Genomic DNA, 23,618 nt, shown 5'->3' with positions numbered 1-23,618 from the left:
CATAATTATGGAATATTATGATAGAGTTGCACACAAATAAATCAGTCACGTCAAATATTAATGAGCTTAACTCACCTATTTTTTTTTTAATTAATTTATTTATTTATTTATTTTTGGCTGTGTTGGGTCTTCGTTTCTGTGTGAGGGCTTTCTCTAGTTGCGGCGAGCGGGGGCCACTCTTCATCGCGGTGCGCGGGCCACTCACTATCGCGGCCTCTCTTGTTGCGGAGCACAGGCTCCAGACGCGCAGGCTCAGCAGTTGTGGCTCACGGGCCTAGTTGCTCCACGGCATGTGGGATCTTCCCAGACCAGGGCTCGAACCCGTGTCCCCTGCACTGGCAGGCAGATTCTCAACCACTGCGCCACCAGGGAAGCCCTAACTCACCTATTTTTAAAGAAAGGTTTTAAATTTGGTTCACAGAACAAGACTCAATTATATGCTGTACACAAGAGGCACACCTAAAATAAACTGATTTTGAAAGGCTAAAAATAAAAAGAATGGACAAACATATACCGGCAAATGAAAACAGAAAGAAGGAATAGACCAAGTAGATTTCAAGCCACAAAGCATTAAATACAACAGAGGACATATTTAATGCTAAAAGCCATAGTTCACAATGAAGACTTAATGCTCATGAACATCTATGCACCAAACAATATAACCACCACCTTTACGAAGCAAAGACTATACAGAGATACAAGGAGACAAAATCATGCTAATCATAGGAGACTTAATACACCATCCTCAGTACAAGGCAGAGCAAGGGTTCCAGAAAGTAAGAAGAAGACAGAAGATCTAAATGGAGTTCTCAATCAAGGTAGATCTTATGGATATGTACTGAACTTCATACCCTGATAACAGAGAATCACATTCTTCTCAAGAACCTACAGCACATTCACAACAACTGATCATATATTAGGTCACAAAGGAAACATCAATAATTTCCATGAGGTAGAAATATTGAAAACAACACTTTCTGATCACAATGCAATAAAGCTATACATTATTAACAAAAACAAAAAACAGAAACGCACATCCACCTGGATATTTTAAAACCTGATTATTGACTCCCAGATGAAAGAGGAAATATAACCTGAAAGCACAGAATTAAAAAAATAATTACAAGGAAAACACTACCTATCAGAATCTATGCAATGGATTTAAAGCAGTTATCAGAGAAAAATTCATTATACTAACATGTTACCAATAAAAATGAAAGAATAAAATAAATGAATTAATAAAATCTCAGCTCATAAAAACTAGAAAAAGAACAACACAGTAAACCAAAAGAAAACACAAGGAAGGAAATAATGGAGGGAAAAGCTGATTAATGAAGTAGAGGTTTTTCCATCGAAAAATAGTAGATCTAAATCCTGGGGATTTGGGGGTGGGGAGAGAGGAATTAACAAAACAGACAATCCACTGGTTAACTTAACCAAGAAAAAAAGGGGAGAAAGCACAAATACAGAAAATAAGAAATGACACAAGGGAAATAAAATGAAACACAAGAAATTTTAAAAATCGTAAGAGACTATTTTGCAGATCTCTATGCAAATGAATTTGAAAATGTAGACAAAATGGATAACTTCCTAAGAAAATTCAGATGACAAAACCTGACCCCATCAGAGATAGGAAGCTTAAACAGATGACTGCTGTAGAAAAAAAACCAGAAAGCGTTATGAGCAAGTACCCCACAAGAAGCACCAGGACCAGCCGGTTCCACAGGGGAATTCCACTAAACTTTCAAAGATCAGAACATTCCGGTGCACTACACAGAAATTATTCCAGAGCACCGAGAAGGAAGGAAACTTTCCAACTCCTTTTAAGAAGCATGTATAACTCTGGTAAATCAGATAAACAGAACAAAGAAAACTGCAGACCAGTATCACTCATGAATATCAATGCAAAAATATTACATAAAATATTAACAAATAGAATTAAATATCACATTAAGCAATCACATATCATGACCAAGTAGGATATTTTTCTAAAAACAAAAGTTGGGTTCAGTATTAGGAAATCCATTAATATCATTCACTGTATTAATAAAGCTAAGGAAAAAATAATATTATCTCCACGGATGCTGAAAAATTCTGCGACAAAATTAAAACCCATTTATAAAAACTAAAGAAAATAGGAATTGAGTGTTATATTCTTAACATGAAAAAATGTACATAGCTTAATCCTAAAGCCAGTATCTTATTTATTGGGAAGAGACTAGCAGCATTTCCACTAAGATCAGGAACAAAGCAAGAATGCCCAGTCTCCACTTCGGTTCACCATTGTCCTAGAGGTATTATGTTACCCAGTAGGGTTACAGAATGGCCGTCATCAAAAAGTCTACAAATAACAAATGCTGGAGGGGGTGTAGAGAAAAGGAAACCCTTGTACACTGTTGGTGGGAATGTAAATTGGTACAGCCACTATGGAAGACATTATGGAGGTACCTTAAAAAAATAAAAAGAGAACTACCCTATGACCCAGCAACTCCACTCATGGGTATATATCTGGAAAAAATGAAAACTCAAATTCAAAAAGATGCACGCACCTCAATGGTCACAGCACCACATTTATGATAGCCAAGACATGGAAAGCAACCCAAGTGCCCATCAACAGACGACTGACGTAAGAAGATGTGGTGTATATGCACAATGGAATATTACTCAGCCATAAAAATATCAAAATATTGCCATTTGTAGGAACACGGATGGACCTAGAGAATATTATGCTTAGTAAAGTAAGTCAGACAGAGAAAGACAGATACTGTATGACCTCACTTATATGTGGAATCTAAAAAAATATTACAAATGAATCTATATACAAAACAGAAACAGACCCACCAGATATAGAAAACAAATTACCAAAGGGGGGGGGGAAGTAGGAGTACTGGATTAACAGACACACACTACTGTGCTTAAAATAGATAAGCAACAAGGATTTACTGTATAGCACAAGATATTATACCCAATATCTTGTAATAACCTATAAAACAATACAATCTGAAAAAAAAATTTCACAAGTACACCTGAAACTAACACGATATTGTAAATCAACTATACTTCAACAAGAAAAAGGGGGGGAGGTAGTACTGGTGATAAACAGACAAACAGACCAATGGGACAGAAGTTCAGAAAGAAACCTGAATGTGTATGAAAATCTGGCATCTCAAGCCAGTGGGATAAAGATGGACTCTTTAATACATGGTGCTGGGACAACCAGGCAGCCATTTGGAAAAAGATAAAATACAATCTGTATCTCATACCATATACAAAAATAAACCTCAAATGGATTAGGGAGCTAAATATAAAAAAGAAAAGAAACTATAATTCCTAGAAGAAAATGCGAATAGATGCTTCTTGAACCTTGGTGTAGGGAAAGACCTTCTAACTATGACTCAAAATCCAGAGGAACAAAACAAAACTTGATAAATTTGACTATATAAAAATAAATATGTCTGCAGGGCAAAACAAAACAAAACCCTAAACAAAGTAAAGAGAAACTACAAGTTGGAGGGAAATATTTGCAGCACACACCACAAGAGAAGAGCTAATAACCCTGAAACTCTCATAAAAATTGAGGGACAAAGAACCAGAAACCCAAGAGAAAAATAGGAAAAAAAGACATGAACAGACAACTGATGAACAAAGTTATAAAAATGGCCTCCAAACATGGGAAAAGCTCAAACTCACTTATATTTACAGAAGCGAAAATTAAGACAATATCAAGATACCACTGTCATCTATCAGGCTGGCAAAATTTTTTTTTTTTTTTTTTACAACTACTGTATTTACAATTTATTCTATTAATTAATTAATTTATTATTATTTTTGGCTGTGTTGGATCTTCGTTTCTGTGTGAGGGCTTTTTCTAGTTGCGGCGAGCGGGGGCCACTCTTCATCGTGGTGCGCGGGCCTCTCACTGTTGCGGCCTCTCTTGTTACGGAGCACAAGCTCCAGACGCACAGGCTCAGTAATTGTGGCTCACGGGCCTAGTTGCTCCGCGGCATGTGGGATCTTCCCAGACCAGGGCTTGAACCCGTGTCCCCTGCGTTGGCAGGCGGATTCTCAACCACTGCGCCACCAGGGAAGCCCCCAAAATTTTTAAAGTGTGATGCAGCCTCTGTTGGTGAGGCTGTAGGAAACAGGCACATTGCTGATGGGAATGCAAACTCTGCAGGGAAATTTGGCAGTATGTAACAAAGCCCGTCCACACTTTTTAACTCAGAAACTACACCTCTAGGAATCTACCCTCCAGGCACAGCAACAACGGTGTGAAAAGTAAACACTGCACAGGGTTATTCATGGCAGCACTGGTTAAAGCACAAGGTATTGGAAACAACCTAGATGGAGAGTGGTTGGACAAACATGGTACTCTCCAGGCAGTGGAGCGCCATGCAGCGGTAAAAAGGAGGAGGGTCCCTGGCTTGCAGTGATTTCCATGATATATCGTGAAGTAAAAAGACAAACTGCAAAAGAATGTCTATAATCTGCTATCCTGCATGTAAGAAAGAAGGGGATATAAGACATTATACACCTCTCTGCTCATCTGTGCAAAAGAAATACCGGGAGGATATATCAGAAGCTGAAGAGAGTGGGTGGGAAAGGGCTGGCCAGAAGGGGGCTGGCACCGGGGATGAGGCGGGAGCCCCACCCTGCTGAGCTTGTTCTTGGGTAGCTCTGAGTCTTAGAACCGTAGTAACATTTCATGTGCCCAAACAATAAGTTTGAAATTTAAACCAACCAGCATGTCAGGGAGAGGGGACCCAAATGGAACACAAACAATAACAAATGAACAGAACTGTATTACAAAAGAATAACATAGCCACTGAAGAACCGAACCATCCTGAGTAAGCCTGGAAAATACTATTCTGAGTAGAAACTTAAAAGGCTAATGACAGACAAAAAGAGCCCATTAGAAATTATGGAAATGAAAAGTATAGTTATGGAAAAACTCAGTAGATCACTAAACAGTGAGTCACTGATGAAAAATAACTAATCAACTATGAGACAGAACCAAAAAAATTACCTGGACCGCAGCACAGAGTCAGAGACACAAAAAACTATGAAAACCAGTAAAGGAGAATGAAGGTAGATTGAGAAGATCCAACACACATACAGCCTCCAGATTTGGAGGGTTAAAATAAATAAATGATAGTGAGGCAATATTTGAACTAATGACAGAATTTTTCAGAACCAAGGCATGAAATGAATTAGATTTGAAAATCCAACCAAACACCACACAGGATTGACAGAAAAAGAACCCATATCCAGACATATCACAATGCAACTGCAGAACATCAAGGATAAAGAGAAAAGCAAAGAGGCCACCTCTTTAAAAGTACCTCCTTCAAAGTAAAGAGACTGTATACAATTACTGACTCTAGTTAGTAAATCTGTTTCTCGCAGGGTTACCAGTTTTGAAGCTTTATTGGCATACTAGGATTGAATAAATAAGTAAATATATTGTCAATAATGAGAGCCAGGTTTCTACTATTGAAGAAAAATTACAAATAAAGAAAGGGAGAAGGCTACAATGAACCCAGGGGTGCTGGATTAGAAATGGAATTATTAGTATGAATGCACGGTTTTTAATACATATCCAGATAGAGATACAGAAATATACATAGATGTGTGTATATATATGTAAATACAAATATATATATTTACACACATATATAAAATATGTATTTTATAATGTATACATTATAAATATGTATATAACATATACATTTCCTAGCTATGTCTGCTGAGAACAATGGCATCCTAGCAGCAAGACTACACCTAAGCCCCTAGATACTGGTTTCTAAATATCATTCTCCCATTAAAGGAATCTGGGCTCCATGGAAAGTGGTTGATTCAGGGATGGAGCAAGGAAAATATAAGCTGAGCCTTAAACATTTTCTGGCACCCAAAATAAGAAAGAGTTGGGTTTTTTTTAAAGGACAAGGGCACATCAAAAAAAAATAGCACCAACCTGAAGGAGTTCCTAATGGCCAAAGCTGAAACAGCTCAAGCAATAAAATAAATAACAATAGCAGTGGATTGTAATCCACAGAATAAATACCCGTGAGGCTAACCAAAACATAAATAATTGAATAATTGGGGGAGAAAGGATAGTTCTTCCTTGCAGATGAATTCTAATTAATAAGTGTAAAATGAATGAGGGAAAGACAAAATCATCATTAAATTATACCACAGTGAAAAATATTTCAGGCAAGATTTACTAATAGATGCTAAATCAGTAGGCAAAGGTTTAAGGAGAAGTAGGATATGGCACAGTCTCAAAGTATCTCCCCCAAGGTATGTATTAATTACGAAGAGAAAACCAGTAATTTTACAGGGGATGAAACCACCTTCATCCAGAGATAGAACGAAGGTTAATATCACCAGTAATGAGATATCCTGACATCATGGACCCCCGATGGGACGTGCTAAGAAAGCATAACATCACCTCTGTGATATTCGTGCCCAAAAATGCACGGCCTCAACCTCATGACAGAAAATGCTGGACAACCCAAATTGAGTGACGTTCTTCTGCAAAATAATTGACCACTGCTCCTTAAAAGTGCCAAGGTCGGGACTTCCCTGGTGGCACAGTGGTTAAGAACCCGTCTGCCAATGCAGAGGACACAGGTTCAAGCCCTGGTCCGGGAAGATCCCACATGCTGTGGAGCAACTAAGCCCGTGCACCACAACTACTGAGGCTGAGCTCTAGAGCCCGTGAGCCACAACTACTGAGCCTGTGTGCCACAACTACTGAGCCCACGTGCCACAACTACTGAAGCCCATGTGCCTAGAGCCCATGTCCCACAACAAGAGAAGCCACCGCAATGAGAAGCCCGCGCACTGCAAGGAAGAGTAGCCCCACTCGCCGCAACTAGAGAAAGCCTGCGCACAGCAACAAAGGCCCAACACAGCCAAAAATAAATAAATTTACTAAAAAAAAAAAAAGTGCCAAGGTCAGGAAAGACTGAGGAAGCCTCATAGACTGGAAGAGTCTAAGCAAACACCAGGAGTAAGTGCAATGTGGGGTCCTGGATTAGATCCAGCAACAGAAAAAGGATGTTAGTGGGAAAACAGGTGAAACTGGAATAAGGTCTGTAGTTTGGTTAATCATCCTGCACCAACGTGAACTTCATGGTTTGCTAATTGTACTACGATTACGTACGCTGTTTAGGTGAAGGGTGTTCATGAATCCTCTATATTTGGGTTTTTGTGGTTTTTTTCCCCCAACCTTTCTGTAACTCTGAAACTATCCGGAAATAAAATTTTAAAAATGAAGCTAACAAAGTCTCTTGAACCCGCTGTGGCATGTATGCCACACTTCTAGAAATACGGATGCAAGCCAAATTGCCTTCCCACAGCCCACTAATTCTAATTTTTCCCTCTTGAGCAACATAAAATAAACAGTGACAGGTGTATAAGATAAAAATCCTTTCCGATGCGTGAAGACAGCTCTCAGGTACTTTTGAGGCTATTGTCTCCAGCCAAACTTTCCTACTGCTTTTCACTATCCCGTATCTGAGGTTTTCCACAATCCTCCCATCCTAGACACGCTGCCCTGCAGTTCCTAAACCGTCAAGATCCCTCTTAAAACAAACCATGCAAAACACTTGCAATGCCCTGTCGCCACCCACAGAGGAAAGCCGCGTCCCCACCTCCACGGCTCGGCCCTGAGCCTGCGGGGAAGAAACCCCCGCCAGCCGAGCGGTCCCGGCGACCACGGCATCGGGTCCACGCGAGGCCGGCGCCCCCAGCTCCGCGTCTCCTCCACAGGAAGCACCGTCCCGTTGCTGGTGCCTACTGAGTGTCCTTGTTCTTTAAATTCAACTGCAGGCTCTGCTACGTCCCCTTGCTACGTGTAATTTGATTTCCATGTTGTTTTCTAGTGTATCAAAGTACTGCCAAATACTGCCGTAATCATGCGGATTGCCTTCGTGATTGGAAATGACGCCGCCTTCTGTGTCCCACCTGAGTCGATCAAAGTGTTGAAGAAGAGAAGACCAAGGACCTAGATCTCTGGTTACTCAGGATCTGCTCAATCTTTACACTGCAAAAAGAGGCATGATGTGTAAAAGGGGTTTATTGTCAAGCTCCAATAATCTGGGCAGGGCTTCCCTGGCGGTCCGGTTGTTAAGACGCCGTGCTTGCACGGCAGGGGCGCGGGTTCCATCCCTGGTCAGGGAACCAGGACACCGTGTGCTGGGCGGCACGGCGGAATAAACATCAGGGCAAAGGGAAGAAGTGGAGATACTAAGTGTGCCCGTGCCATCTTACACACAGGCTGCGACTTTCCCGTCAGTAACATCACAGGCTGGTAACTGCAGTATCACTGTCTCCCTCGCTCCTTCCTAACACCGCTTGCCAAAAAGGAAAGCAAAGGGGCGTGGGTGGGTGACTGCGGCCGCAAGCCATACTTTCCGGATGGACTCTACACACTCTGGAGCTACACTCTAAACCCTTCCTCTCTGGGGTCTAACAACATCTGGCACAGTAAGTCAGCAGACCTGGGGCCACAGCCGGCGACAAGCTGACACTCCTCGCGGCACTCAGGTGGCCGGGGCTGGGTCCCCAATCCCGGGGCAGGGGAAAGGGGGAGCCACACTGACACTGGGGTGGTCGGCGAGGGCTGTGCTCCTCCAGGGAATGTGGGGATCACCTGCTTGGTGGCCCTCAGCCAGCTGAGTGGATTAAATTGTTCATGTTTTCTGCCATTTACTGTGGATTGCTGAAAGCTGGCCGGATACGATACTGATCCGTACCATTTACTCGGGAAATATTCCAGTTATCGTGGATTGGCCTGGACCAGAGGAAGACGAATGCTGCAGAGGCATTTAACTCCGGGATGCCTGTGCTGCATGGCTTGCTCTCTTCCACTCCCTGCTAGAGGCTCTGTCAGCCTTCGTAAAGGCAGATGAAGATGTACCACCCAAATAAAAGACTCTTGCTCTGTATAAACAAAATTAAAATCCTGAGTATACACAAAGACCCCATTACTTAATAACTGGAGAAGATCTACCGAACAGCAACCTCGCGAGAGAGGAGCTGAAACAGGAACATGGTTGAGTAAGAGAAGACACTTGATAAGATGCATACATTAAAACATAAAAGATGTATCATGTTCCCACAACAACGGGACACACAGCTGGCAGGTCTGGGAAAGACAAGCTCCCCTCCGTTGAGAAGGCAGGTCATGCCTTTGCTGCCGGGACTCTTTCCTTTACTGGACGTGATGGGGCCCCGGCAAGCTTGGTGAGTGGGGTGAACGGGAGGTGGGGGTAAAGGCTTCACAAGCCGGCAGAAACGGAGTGCACTGCCCTGGCTCGTAGAAACCAGACGGGGGCTGTTCTCCTGATGCGCCCGGGCACACGCGGGTGAGCCAGCTACAGGGAGCACACAGAGCACCGCCCAGCCCGGCTCTGTCGAGGGCCAGCTCTGCCCTGGACTGAAGCCAGACCTGCGGCCACCTCTGGAAACCCATTTCTCGACTCTGTGCTCGAGAAGGAGGTGGAGGATAAAGATGCCAATTTCCCTGAACCCTGACGGAAACACAGCGTGTATCCTCCTCAGTCAGCGCAGCAGCAAAGTGGCGCGCTCTTAAGAACCTTAAGTTAAGCATATATAATACATATGCTAATATATGTCAAGCATATTTACTCTAAGTTAGAACGCCAGTGTAAATCATTAGAAGCTGGTAATGCAATTAAAGGTAATTCTCTACACACACACACACACACAATAATCTCAACTTTCATTTCAATGGTATTTTAAGGATTTTTATTGACTAATGGAGATTATTCTAGAGATCATTTGTATTATAAATGTATGATGCTGGTTAACTGAGTTCTAGTTATTAGAAAATTTGCTGAGTTTTTTATAGGTTAGTTTTAACTCTATCGTAGTAAAGAAAGTTTACTTTTGCTGGAATAGCTGATGCAGACGTCCATCAGCTCTGATACAGAACCGTCAGTGCTTACGAACAGGATTAATAAGGCCTACAGACTGTCGTTGAGAAAGAAAGCGTGTTTCCGTCAAGCAGAGATTTCCCCTCAGTGACACTTGGAAACGACCTCGTGCTCTTGGGGAGGGGCTGCTTTCTGCGGCACAGAGCAAACTACAGAAAACACCAGAAGCTAGGGTCCCTACTCTCACCCCCATGTTGTGAGGGCATCCCAGGCCTTCAGCCACGTGGACCGTAACATCGAGATGCTGCGCTTCGCTTCCCTCAGCTGCCCTTTCCAGAAGACTCCTCACCTTACCGGGCACGGGCTTGCATCCACGCCCTGGACCGAGTCTAGCTCGGCGAAGAGAACGCATCATCTCCTGATGAGGAGATGAACGAGGTTAGGCCTCGGGCAGGACTGAGAGCCGGTTCCCTAGAGGAAGGCAGCGGAGGAGAGTGAAGAAAAACCACTCTTTACTTCCAGTTAAAAGACAAATGCACACTCTAGACTGAGGATTAATTCTGCTTGCATGGTTTACCAAGGACACTATAGCCCTAAATTGTAAAAATCTACTCACCGCAGGTGGAGCCTGGTAACCGTCCCTGCAATGATAAAAAACTACAGCTTGGAGTGTTTCTGCATGTGTTCTGTTTTTTGGGGTTTTTTTGGCTGCATTTGGGTCTTCGTTGCTGCGTGTGGGCTTTCTCTAGTTGCAGCGAGTGGGTCGTTGTGCTGCGCGGGCTTCTCATTGTTGTGGGTTCTCTTGTTGCGGAGCACAGGCTCTAGGCGCATGGGCTTCAGTAGTTGTGGTGCACGGGTTTAGTTGCTCCGCGCAGGTGGGATAGAACCCTGGTCCGGGAAGGGTTCTATCTGCATTGGCAGGCGGATTCTTAACCACTGCGCCACCAGGGAAGTCCGTGCATCAATAACAAACAAAAATTCTGCGACGCAGGAAGGATAGGGAATTTTATTTCTATGAAGTCCACAAACCTCAGGTAACTTGCCTGGTGATTTGAGATGGCAGAGCTGGGGCTCAGTGTGCATTCATTCTAACTGGAGAGACAAGACTGAAACATACACTAAAGCAACACTAAAATCTTTACAATAATGTATGAAAAATATTTCAAAATTTAATATAAAGCTATAGTAATCAAGATAGTGTGGTAATGGCACAGGGATACACATAACAGATCAATGGAATGGAATTGAGAGTCCAGAATAAACCCTTCCGTTTATGGTCGACTAACTTTTGTGCCAAGAGTGCCAAGACTATTCAATGGAGAAAGAAGAGTCTTCATAAGAAATGGTGCTGGTGTAATTCTATATCCATACGGACAAAGAGGAACACAGGGCCCTATCATTCACCACACACAAAGATGAACTCAAAATGGATCAGAGAGCTAAATGTCAGAACCAAAAGTATTAAATTTTTAGAGGAGAACATAGGAGAAAATCTCTGTGATCTTTGGTTAGGCAAAGATTTTTTTAGATATGACAGCAAAAGCGTGACTCGTAAAAGAAACAAATTGATAAACTGGATTTGATCAATATCGAAAACTTTGGGGCTTCAAAAGACACCATTAAGAAAGTAAAAAGACAAGCCACATTCTTGGAGAAACTGTTTACATACCATATACACGTTAAAGGACTTGTCTCCAGACTATATAAAGAAGTCTTTCAACTCAACAAGAAGACAACACAATCTTTTAAACGGGCAAAGGATTTGAATAGTAATTCTGCCAACAAAGATATACATATGGTCAATAAGTACATGAAAAGATGTTCAACATCATTAGTCATTAGAAAAAGGCAAATCAAAACCGCAATGGGATACCACTTCCCACCCACTTAGAATGGTTATAATCCAAACAAGTGTTGGCAAGGATGTGGAGAAAATGGGACACTCATTTGTTGCTAGTGGGAATTTAAACGGTGCAGCTGCTTTACAAAGCAGTTTGGTGATTCCTCAAAATGTTAAGCGCAGAGTTAGCTGACAACCCAGCAATTCCACAGCTAGGTACCCACCCAAGAGAGATGAAAACATATGTCCACACAAAAACTCGGTCATGAATGTTCACAGCAGCATTACTTATAAAATCCCAAAAGTGCAAACAACCTGAATGTCCATCAACAGAAATGGTTAAATAGAACGTGGTATTATCCATACAATGTAATATTATTTAGAAACAAGATGGAATAAAATACTGATATATGCTTCAAAATGGATGAACCTTAAAAACAGTATTACGTTAAGTCAAAGAAGCCAGTCACAAGAGACCAAATATTGCGTGATTCCATGTATATGAATTGGCCAGAGCAGGCAAATCAAGAGACAGAGCTGGGGGAGGGGTAGCTGCTAATGAGTACCAGGTTTCTTTTGGGGTGACGAAAATGTTCTGAACTTAGATTATGATGATGTCTACACAACCCTGTACGTACACTAAAACCACGGATCCGTGCACTTTAACAGAGTGGACTTAACGGTATATAAATTTGCGATATTGTGATTTATAAGAAATATATATATGGTCATTCAGGTGACCAAAATGTATTTTTCAGATATATCTGGTCTTTGCCCGCGGTTCCTGGATCACAGCTCCCAAAACCCTTGGAATTTCCCAAGCGATTAGAGCAATGTGAGTGTTCTCTGTCATAACATGTGGTCTCTAGTCCTCAGTTCCTGAAACCACTTCACAGCCATAAAGGTGAAGTGGGTGTCTCGTTATTCATAACAAGCCCCTTTCCACCTCCACTGGGTTTATGCTAATGAAGTGACTTTTGAAAAGCCCCTGGGGGGTGGGGGGACTTGCTGCCTGAGGAACAAGGTAGAAAACTAGCTGGATGGAACCTTCAGTCCCGCCCCCCGATTTCCGGGGAGGGGAGAGGGGCAGCGGCAGTGTTCAGTCATGCGTACATAGCAAAGCCGCCACAAAACCCAGAAGGAGGGGGTTCGGAGAGCTTCCAGGATGGGGAGCCAGACGCTTCCACAACCAGTGTGCCAGGCCCCAAGCTCCAGGAAGACAGAACCTCCTTTGTTCAGGAACTCGTCCTATGTGTTTCTCCATCTTGCTGTTGATTCGTATCCTTCAATGTCCTTTTACAATAAATCGGTAATCCAGTGAGTAAACGGGCTTCCTGAGTTCTGTGAGCTGTTTTAGGACGTTAATTGAATCTAAGGAGGGTGTCGTGGGAAGCTCTGATTTATAGCCAGTTGGTAACAACCTGAGCTTTCGATGGGCATCTGAAGTGCAGGGCAGCCTTGGGGGACTGAGCCCTTTACCTGTGGGATCTGATGCTGTCCCTGGGTAGTTAGTGTCAGGATTGAGCTGAATCCTTGGACATCCTACTGGTGTCCAAGAACTGCTGTGGGCAAGCCTCTCCCCCAACACACACACACATTGGCACTGGGTCCGGGAACCCATTTAAAATTATACATAAATAAAGCTATTTTTTTAATGGGCAAAAAGCCTGAATAGACAATCCACCAAGAAAGATATAAATGATTAATAAACACATAAAAAGATCTTCAACATCGTTCGTCGTTAGGGAAATGCAAATTTATATTGCTGTGAATACCTAACTTCACACCTACAAGGATAACTATAATCAAAACGACAGACACCATGAGGATGTGGACAAACCAGAACACTCACAGGATGCCAGTGGAGGTGCAAAATGGTACTGCCACTTTTGGGAAACAGTTTGGCAGTTTCTAGGAAGTTAAACATAATTTACCATTGGAACCAGCCATTCTAGTCAGGGACATCTATCTAGCAGAAATGAAAAGTTATGTCCACACAACGATCTCTATGTGACCCTTCTGAGTTCTCAGCACTATGCATAATAGCCAAAAAGGAAAAACAGCCCCAATGTCCATCCGCTGATGAATAAATAAACAAAATGTGGTATATCTATACAATGGAATATTATTTAGCAATAAAAAAACAAGCTACCAATATATGCTTCATCATGGATGAACCTCAAAAAACATTATGAAAGTGAAAGTCAGCTGCAAAACCACACACTGTATGATTCTGTTTACATGAAATGTCCAGAAAAGGCAAATCTAGAGAAACAGAAAGTAGGTCAGCACTTGACTGGACCTGGGGGTGGGAACGGGAGTGATTGCAAACAGGCACAAGAGTTCTTTCTGAGGTGAAGCAAACAGTCTAAAACTGGGTGGTGATGGTTGCACAACTAAAGTGACGAAAAATCACTTCATTGTACACTTAATATTTTAAAAACCCTAATCAACGTGGTCTTGATGATAAGCGCAAAAGGGAAATCCGAGAAGTCATGGGCCACGGGCATGGTCCTCAAGGGGCACACTGCACTCAGTTGATTTATAATTTTCCCTAAATAAATGATACTTTAAAAATGTCAACAATTTTATGCATCAATGTAATCCTCCCTTCATTTCTTTTCAGTTAAACACACACACATACACACACGCTCTTCCACGTTAAGCAGTCACAAAGTAGGTGCTGAACACCTAACTGGGTGCCTCGCTTGGTTCTGGGCACCTGGCAATTCGAGAAGCAGACGCCAGGTCATGGTCCTCCATGGGTCACTGCTGAACACAACAGACACCTAAAAGGGCCCAAACCATGGAAAAGTACCTCCTGACTGACCTAACCTCATTCTGACTTTTCTGTGTCATGTACAAAGAAATCTGCTGAAAACTAGAAATGATTGAGGCTATGTGTAGCTGGCAGTATGAGATCTGTATTAGAGTTATAACTGAAGGTGAATTATGATTGATAAATTTCCTTTTTCAAGATGGGAGGATGGCTGAATACAATTAAACTGAGTAGACCAGATAATATGAAGTACCTCAACAGGTGATTTCTAAACTAAAAGACAGGTGAGAGAAATAAATAACTTGTTTCTTGAAGAGTGGGTTACAATTATTTAGAATGAAAAGAGTGGCCACAGAAAGGCAAAACAAAAAGGCTTTGTCAGGGGTCCGCATCATCAGCTACTATTCATTAGGTTTTTTTGTTTTGTTTTGTTTTTAAATTTATTTTTGGCTGGGTTGGGCCTTTGTTGCTGCACGTGGACTTTCTCTAGTTGCGGTGAGTGGGGTCTATTCTTCGTTGCAGTGCGTGGGCTTCTCATTGCAGTGGCTTTTCTTGTTGCAGAGCATGGGCTCTAGGCACGTGGGATTCAGTAGTTGTGGCACGTGGGCTCAGTAGTTGTGGCTCACGGGCCTAGTTGCTCCGCAGCATGTGGGATCTTCCCAGAGCAGGGCTCAAACCTGTGTCCCCTGCATTGGCAGGCAGATTCTTAACCACTGTGCCACCAGGGAAGTCCCTGTTCATTAGATTTTCACAGTGGGGATCTCATTCAGCAGATGAGCCATAAAACCTACATCCTACAGGACGAAACAAGCAAATTTAACTCTGAATTTTCTCACTTTGTAAGTTCAACCCCATAGGATAACTTGGATGGAGTTAAAGCCATCAATATGTCTAAGTGGTTTTGCCTACAAGGACTACTAGCTTTACTGAATAACTTTTCAAGTGTTAGCAAAGGTAGATCTAAAAGTTATCCAGAGAAAGAGTGGATATAAAATATCCTCAGCCCTCTAATTTAGGGGCAGCTGTTCATAATACCAAGAATTGGTGAAAATGGCAGATTGGAATTTTACAATTTACTCACATCTAAATTTCAACAGCCACATCAAAAACATTCCAGATTGCAACTCAAAATTACCTGCCCTCTCACAAAGCTCAAGCTTGCTCATCCCTGGACTGAAGACATGACCTGTGTGCAGGTGTACCCAGAAGGAAAAACATGTCTGCCAATAGAATGTGCACCTGAACACCTTCCAACGTGCAGAAGAACCCACACAGCACAGCTAAATAAAGTCACACCAGGGCTGACAAGCTAAATTCTGTGCAGAAAACATTCACATTGTTAGCGGTTTTAGCCAGCAGTGACTTTGCTGCTGCAGTGCACAACTTACACAAACTTTAAAATATTCTAAGTCAAAACAGATAGAAAGCATTCACAACTGACATTCTTGCACTGTTTAAGGAGTGCCTCAAACTTAACTTTACTGAGTATATGTGTGTGTGTTGCAACTTCTTTCTATAAACTTTGAATCAATAATGCAAGTAGCTCTTCAGGCCAAAATGGAGCAACAGGGACCAGATTCACCCTCCTGCATGAAACAACCAAAAATGGACAAAATAAATGAAACAACAGATTTCAAGGCACTGACCAACAAGTAACAAAGAACAGTGACCCCTGAGAGAGGGACACAAACGGGCTGAGCCCTATACCTGCCCTCCCTCACTGCCTTGAGTTTCCAGGCTGCGGCCTGGCAAGGGGAACCGAGGCAGAGCCTGGGGGATTCCCTGAGTTCATAACACATTGCTGAGCATGTTGGGGGCTCACAGGACAGAGCCCTGGAGAAAAGACAGTGGCCTAGAGGGAGAAACAGGATGATCCACACACATACAGCTGAGTGCTGATCAGCATACATGTGTAAAGAAAGTACCCAAGGGCAGGAAAAGAGCCACACGGAAGGATTAGAAACAGTGGTGCCTGGTGCTCAGACATGGCTGGGAATACTGTCTGACCCTGCCACCAAACCTGGAAAACCTCATGACTCATGACGCAGAGGGCAGAGTACACAGATCTTGCTTCAGGAGTAGGGAATTATTAGCCCTAGACCAAGCCCTATTCTGGTCTCACCTAACAAATCTTAAAAGCATGATCCAAAGGCTCAAACTTTTTCCAAGTAATTTATCTGTGACCCAGAACAAAGTTCAAGCATGTTTATAGGAATCTAAAAATATCCAACACCCCATATGGTAAAATTCACAATATCTGACCAGCAAAGAAGCAGAAAAATATGATGCATAGTGAAGAGAACAACCTATCAAAGCTGGCCCCAAACTGACACAGATGTAAGAATTAGCAGAGAAGGACATTTAGAAAGTTATTTTGACTGTATTCTATATGTTTGGAATGCTACACAGAGATATGGAAGATCTTTTAAATCCAAATCAAACGTTATAAGTTGAAATCTACAATGTCTGAGATTAAAAAAAAAAAAGTAATGGATGTAATCAACAGATTAGACACTGCAGAAGAAAAGGTTAGTGAACTTGAAGGCACATCAATAGAAACTATCTGAAAATAAAAGAGATTTTTAAAAATGACAGAGCATCAGTGGTATGACCTCAAGAAGCTTAAATGATGTATAATTGGAGTCCCAGTAGGAGAGAAGAGAGGGGAAACAGAAAAAAATATTTGAAGATATAATGGCTGAAAACGTCCCAAGTTTCAGGAAAACTATAAACCCAAAGATCCAAGAATTTAAATAACCCCAAACACACAAAAACATGGAGACAATTATACCAAAGAACATCATGGGCAAATTGCTCGAAGCCACTGATAAAGAGAAAACTAAAAGGACCCAGAGACCAAAGATATTACATTCTGAGGAACAGAGATGGGATGACGGCAAATTTCTCATTAGAAACAAACCAACTAAGAAGACAGCGGAGCAACATCTTTAAAGTACTGAAAGAAAAAACTACCAACTTAGAATTCCGTATGTGGTAGAAATATCTTTCAAAAATGAGGGTGAAATAAAGACATACAAAAGGTCAAAATTTTTATCACCAGTAGGTTTGTCCTATAAGAAATGTTAAAGGAATTCCTTCAGGAAGAAAACCAAAATATAAAACCAGATGGAAATACGAATCTACACAAAAGAATGAAGTGCACTGGAAATGGTAACTCTGTGGGCAAACAGTAAGTTTTTGCTCTTGTTACTGAAACTTCTTTAAAAGATGACTGACTGTTTAAGCAGAAATAGTAATAATATAGTATGGTTTACAGCATATATCAAGGTAAACTGTAGGACAACAAGAGCACAAAAGCAGAGAGGAGAGGGATGGAAGTGTATATTGTAAGGTTCTTACATGTACAGTGGTATGGTACCACCTGATGACAGACTGTACAATTTGAAGATGCACATTCTAAATCATAAAGCAAAAAACAAAGTTACAGCTAGTAAGTCAATAAAGGAAATAACATGAAATCATAAAAAATCTTACTAAACCAAAAAGGAGAAGTAAATAAAATAAAAAACAAAAAGCAAGATGATAGACTTTAATCTAATTATATCAACAGTCACATTAAAAGTAAATAGACTAAATACTCTCATGAAAAGGCAGAGATTGTCAGACTGAATAACAAAAAAACCCCAATTATAGACTGTCTACAAGAAACTCACTTTAATACAAAGACACAAATAGATTAAAAGTAAAAAGGTGAAATAAGATATACAATGCTAACACTAATCCAAAGAAAGCTAAGATTGCTACACTAATATCAGACAAAATAGATTTCAGAATGGAGAATGTTACCAGGGATATAAAAGGTGATTTCATAATGACAAAGGAGTCATTTAATCAAGACAACATACAATTCATAAATGTATATGCACATAAGAGTTTCACAGTACATGAAACAAAAACTTATAGAAGTGCAAAGAGAAAAGACAAACCTACAATTATATTCAGAGGTTTCAATACCATCTCACAAAAACTGTTAGAACATTAAAAATATTATAGGACATGAAAAAAATTGTTAAGGATACAGAAGATATGCACCAAACTATCAACCAACTTGACTTAACTGACACTTACAGAACACTTCATTCAACAGCAGAATACACATTTTCCAAGACTAACCATATTTTGAGTCATAAGAGAAGTCATCTCATAGGAAAAACAGTATGGAGGTTCCTCAAAAAAATTAAAAATACCATATGATCTGGCAACCCTACTTCTGGACATTTATCAAAAAGAATTGAAATCAACATCTCAAAGAGATATTTAGCACGTCCATGTTCACTGCAGCACTATGCACAATGGCCAAGATGTAGAAACAACCTAAATGTCCATTTCAAATGAATGGATAGAGAAAATGTGGTATATTCAAATAATGAATACCATTCAGCCCTTAAAAAGAAGGAAATTTCGCAATATGCAACAACATGGAGGGGTATTGAGGACATTATGCTAAGCAAAATACGCAAGATAACGAAAGACGAGTACTGCATGATTCCATTTATACGAGGTATATAAAATGGTCAAATTCACAAAACGAAGACTGGAATGCTAACTACCAGGGGCTGTGGAGCGGAGGAAATGGAGTTATTCATCAGCAGAGACCTGCTGTACAACACTGTACCTACAGTCAACAATAACTGATTGTACACCTATGATTTGTTAAGAGGACAGATCTCATGTCAAGCATTCTTAGTACAATAAAATTTTCAAATTAAATTAAATTAAATTTTAGAAAAAGAAAAAAGTGTCAGTAAACTTCAAAGGATTCAAGTCACACCAAGTATGTTCTTGGACCACAGTGGAATTAAACTAGAAAGCAGTAACAACGATCTCTAGAAAATCCCCAAATATTTGGAAACTAAATAACACACTTCTGAATAATAAATGCATCAAAGAAAAAATCAATTGGAAAATTCTAAAGCATTTTGAACTGAAAAAATAAAAAACAAAACATAACATGCACTAAAGAAGAAATGTACAGCACTTGGTGCCTACATTAGAAAACATGAAAGGCCTCCACCCAGTGACCTCAAAATCCACCTTCAGTCACAAGAAACAAAAGAACCAGTGAACCCAACATGAGAAGAAAAAGGGAAATAAAGAAGATGAGAGTGAAAATTATTGACACAGTAAATAGAAAAGCAATAGAGAAAAATCAACGAAACTTAGAAAGACATCACATGTACACAGATCAGAGACTTAATATTGTTAAGATGGCAATATTCCTCAAATTAATCTATAGATTCAATACAATCCCTATCAGAATTCCAGCTGACTGCAGAAATTGACAAGCTGATCCTAAAATTCCTATGGAAATTCAAGGAACCCAGAATAGCAAAAACGATGTTGAAAAAGAACAAAGTTGGGGGACTCTCACTTCCAGGTTTCAAAACTTACTATAAAGCTACAGTAATTAATACAGTATGGTACTGATTTAAGGACAGACATACTGATCAATGGAACAGAACTGGGAATCCAGGAAAAAAACCTCACATTTACAGTGGACTGGTTTTCAGCAAAGGTGCCAAGACAACTAAATGGGGGGAAAGAATGGTCTTTTCAACAAATGGTGCTTGGACAGCTTAATACTTACAGGCAAAAGAATGAAGTTGGAACCTTACCCCACACCATATATAAAAATTAACTTGAAATGGAATGTAGATCTAAATGTAAAAGCTAAAACTATGACTTATAGGGAAAAAACAGGGGTAGGAAATAGGAGAATGACTTTGAAAATCATGTATCCAATAAGGGACTGGTATTAAAATATACAAAGAACTATTACAACTTAATAATCAAAAGACAACAACCCAATTTAAAAATGGGCAAAGGATCTGACAGACATTTCTCCAAAGAAGATATACAAATAGCCAAAGAAGCACATGAAAAGATGCTCAACATCATTAGTTATCAAGAAAATGCAAATCAAAACTACAAAGAGGTATTACTTCACATCCACTTAGAATAGTTACAATTTAGAAAGCAGATTAAGTGTTGGTGATGATGCAGAGAACCTGAAACCCTCATACACTGCCGGTGGGAATGTAAAATGCAGCAGCCACTTTGGAAAACAATTTAGCAGTTAATCAAATGGTTAGAGAGTTACCATATGACCCAGAAATTCCACCACTAGGTATATACCCAAGAGAAATGAAAATATGTCCATACAAAAACTTGAACATGAATGTTCATAAAAGCATTATTTATAACAGCCAAAAAGCCAAATTGTACACTTTAAATACTTGTAGTTTGTTATACCCCAATAATGTTAAAAAATAAATAAAAAGAAAGAAAAATGATAGGCAAAAACCCCTGTAATAGCCAATGAATTAATGTATCCTTCTATTTCATTTCTAAAGGACATCGACAAAGAATGGAAAGAAATTACAACACAGGAAATGGCCACTTATCCCTAGGAATCAAAAGCTGGAAAAAGGGATCTTGGATCAACTCAGATGAAACCAGAAAAAAATATCAATTCGACGTGAGCCCAGGCATCTCAGGTAGGCTCTGCCTAGAGAACTCGCTCTTCACAGAGCTTTTTTGGAAGGAGAGTCTTCAGGGAGATGAAAGGCTGAGAAGACATGAATCTTCAGGTGCTCTAGGCAGAAACTTCTATTCTTAAAGGAATGGTGAGTGTGGTGGGCAGGGACTGAAAGGAGCCAGGCACTGGACGCCCCGAGTCACAGGGTCAACCTAAGCAAGAACCTCACGTCTCTTCTTCCAGAGCCTAGAACAGTTCCTGATACACAACAGATGCTCAAAAAACAGCTACCCAACGGAAATGATAAACACTACTGATATTTAACTGCTACACGTGTTACCACATTAGCTAACCTTACCATGATCAGGACACTAACAAGATTACAGGAGAGGGCTTCCCTGGTGGCGCAGTGGTTGAGAATCCACCTGCTAATGCAGGGGACATGGGTTCGAGCCCTGGTCTGGGAAGATCCCACATGCCGCAGAGCAACTGGGCCCGTGAGCCACAACTACTGAGCCTGCGCGTCTGGAGCCTGTGCTCCGCAACAAGAGAGGCCACGATAATGAGAGGCCCGCGCACCGCGATGAAGAGTGGCCCTCACTTGCAGCAACTAGAGAAAGCCCTCGCACAGAAACGAAGACCCAACACAGCCAAAAATAAATAAATAAATAAATATAAATAAATAAATAAATAAATAAATAAATAAATAAAGATTATAGGAGAGGCACCTGACTCTGGTTCATGAGACTCACTCATTCCAGAGATGGGTCCTGGTGGCTGTAGCTCCTAACTCCACGGCTGGTTTTAACGCACAGGGTGTAGGGCCACTAGGCTGTCACAGAGGTAGGAAAGGAGCTGCACTTCCTGAGTAACCAAATTCTGAAGGGGGGTTTGTGTGTGAGAGAGAATGGAAAACTTGGGACAAGAACTTGGCTACTAAATTGAACTCAGTCTGGATTATTAGATCAAAGACTGGGACGCAATACAACATAAACAAAGACTTCATCAAATTAGGAGGCAATATACACCACAGCAATAAAATACCACCTCATCCTTCTTTGGTCACAATCAGGAAGTGTTGTAGCCTCAACCTGGGAATTTAATTTCAGCAATTCCAACCTGAAAGATCACTCAAGGTTTCTTCCATTAAGCCTTTCCTGTTCTCTCTCATCAATAGTGACCTCCAGCTCCCCATCCCTGACAGCCCATGGCATCACGCTTTTCATCATTTTACGGCCAATTTAGGACTTTGTTTTGAAGTCTCATGTTTTAGTTCCACAAGCCCCCCATGGGAAGCTGTATAGCCCAGTGGTTAAGAACACAGGCTCTGGGGCTTCCCTGGTGGCGCAGTGGTTGAGAATCTGCCTGCCAATGCAGGGGACACGGGTTCGAGCCCTGGTTTAGGAAGATCCCACATGTCGCGGAGCAACTAGGCCCGTGAGCCACAACTACTGAGCCTGCGCGTCTGGAGCCTGTGCTCCGCAGCAAGAGAGGCAGCGACAGTGAGAGGCCCGCGCACCGCGATGAAGAGTGGCCCCCGCTTGCCGCAACTAGAGAAAGCCCTCGCACAGAAACGAAGACCCAACACAGCCAAAAATAAATAATAAATAAAATTTTTTTAAAAAACAAACCAAAAAAAACACAGGCTCCGGAGGCAGACAGTGGGGTTTAAGACCTACTGCCACCACTTGCTAGCTGTGTACCCTTAGGCCAGTTGATTATTCTCTCTGTACCCGAGTTTCCTCATTGGTAATACGGGTATAATAACGGGTTGTGGTGAAACTGATAACCCACGTGGTAGCCACTCAAGGACTGGCAGTATCTGCCACACCTCTGCTAAATGTCTCTAAGACACACAACTCAGTGTGGCTTAACAGGAATTCCTCATCTTCTCCTGCGGTCACACGTCAATCTTTCCTCAATGACAGCACCACTGCATATCCGGGTGTCCAAGTCACAACGCTGGGAGTCACCTGGACTCCTCCCTTGATGTTTCCTTCCACATCCACTCCACCAGCAAGACCTGACTGTTCTTCCTCCAAATTACACAGCCAAGTGTGTGTACTGCCACCATCTCACTCCCCTCTGTCTGAACCTCTGTCGCCTCTCACGATCTATTTATTCCTGGCCTCCCCTCGGACCACAATCCCTTTCATTTCCCACAGAGCTGCTCTGTGGAAAGAGTTAGCTCTTTAAATGTCAGGATGATCGTGTCACTCCACTATTTACTTCCCACTGTCTGGAGGACAACACCCAGGGAGTGGTGAAGCCACGGACAAAAGGAAACTGGGTCCCTGGATGTCTTTGATCTGGGTATCACCAGTCCCATACTTATATTTAGCGGCTCTGTGTTCCATGGCCCTGGGCTCACCTCCATACTGTAATGTACGGGAGAATCAAACTTCCATCCGGTTTGAGCCAACGTGGTTTGAAGTCCCTCTGTTACAGAAGCTTAACCTATGCCCTGTAATATGGCACAAGGGAGTGGGGCGCCACTGTGACAAAACATAAGTGATACTGGCTCGTGGTCAGGCAGTGGGTGGTGAGGAAACATGCTGCAGAGTAGAAAGCTCGTCACTCCTGCTATGCTGTGCA

The 23,618-nt window shown here is 41.5% G+C and overlaps 1 protein-coding gene across 5 annotated transcripts in view; it reads right to left on the bottom strand.

The window, feature by feature from the left end:
* Nucleotides 1–23,618, bottom strand: part of C16H10orf143 (chromosome 16 C10orf143 homolog) — a 41,156-nt gene that overhangs the window by 16,620 nt on the left and 918 nt on the right. The window lies entirely within an intron of this gene.

This window comes from Balaenoptera musculus, chromosome 16 (genome assembly GCF_009873245.2).
Source record: "Balaenoptera musculus isolate JJ_BM4_2016_0621 chromosome 16, mBalMus1.pri.v3, whole genome shotgun sequence".
In the NCBI taxonomy this organism is placed as follows: domain Eukaryota; kingdom Metazoa; phylum Chordata; class Mammalia; order Artiodactyla; family Balaenopteridae; genus Balaenoptera; species Balaenoptera musculus.
Note: the sequence above shows the minus strand (reverse complement) of the source record. Positions and strands in the feature narration are given on the sequence as shown.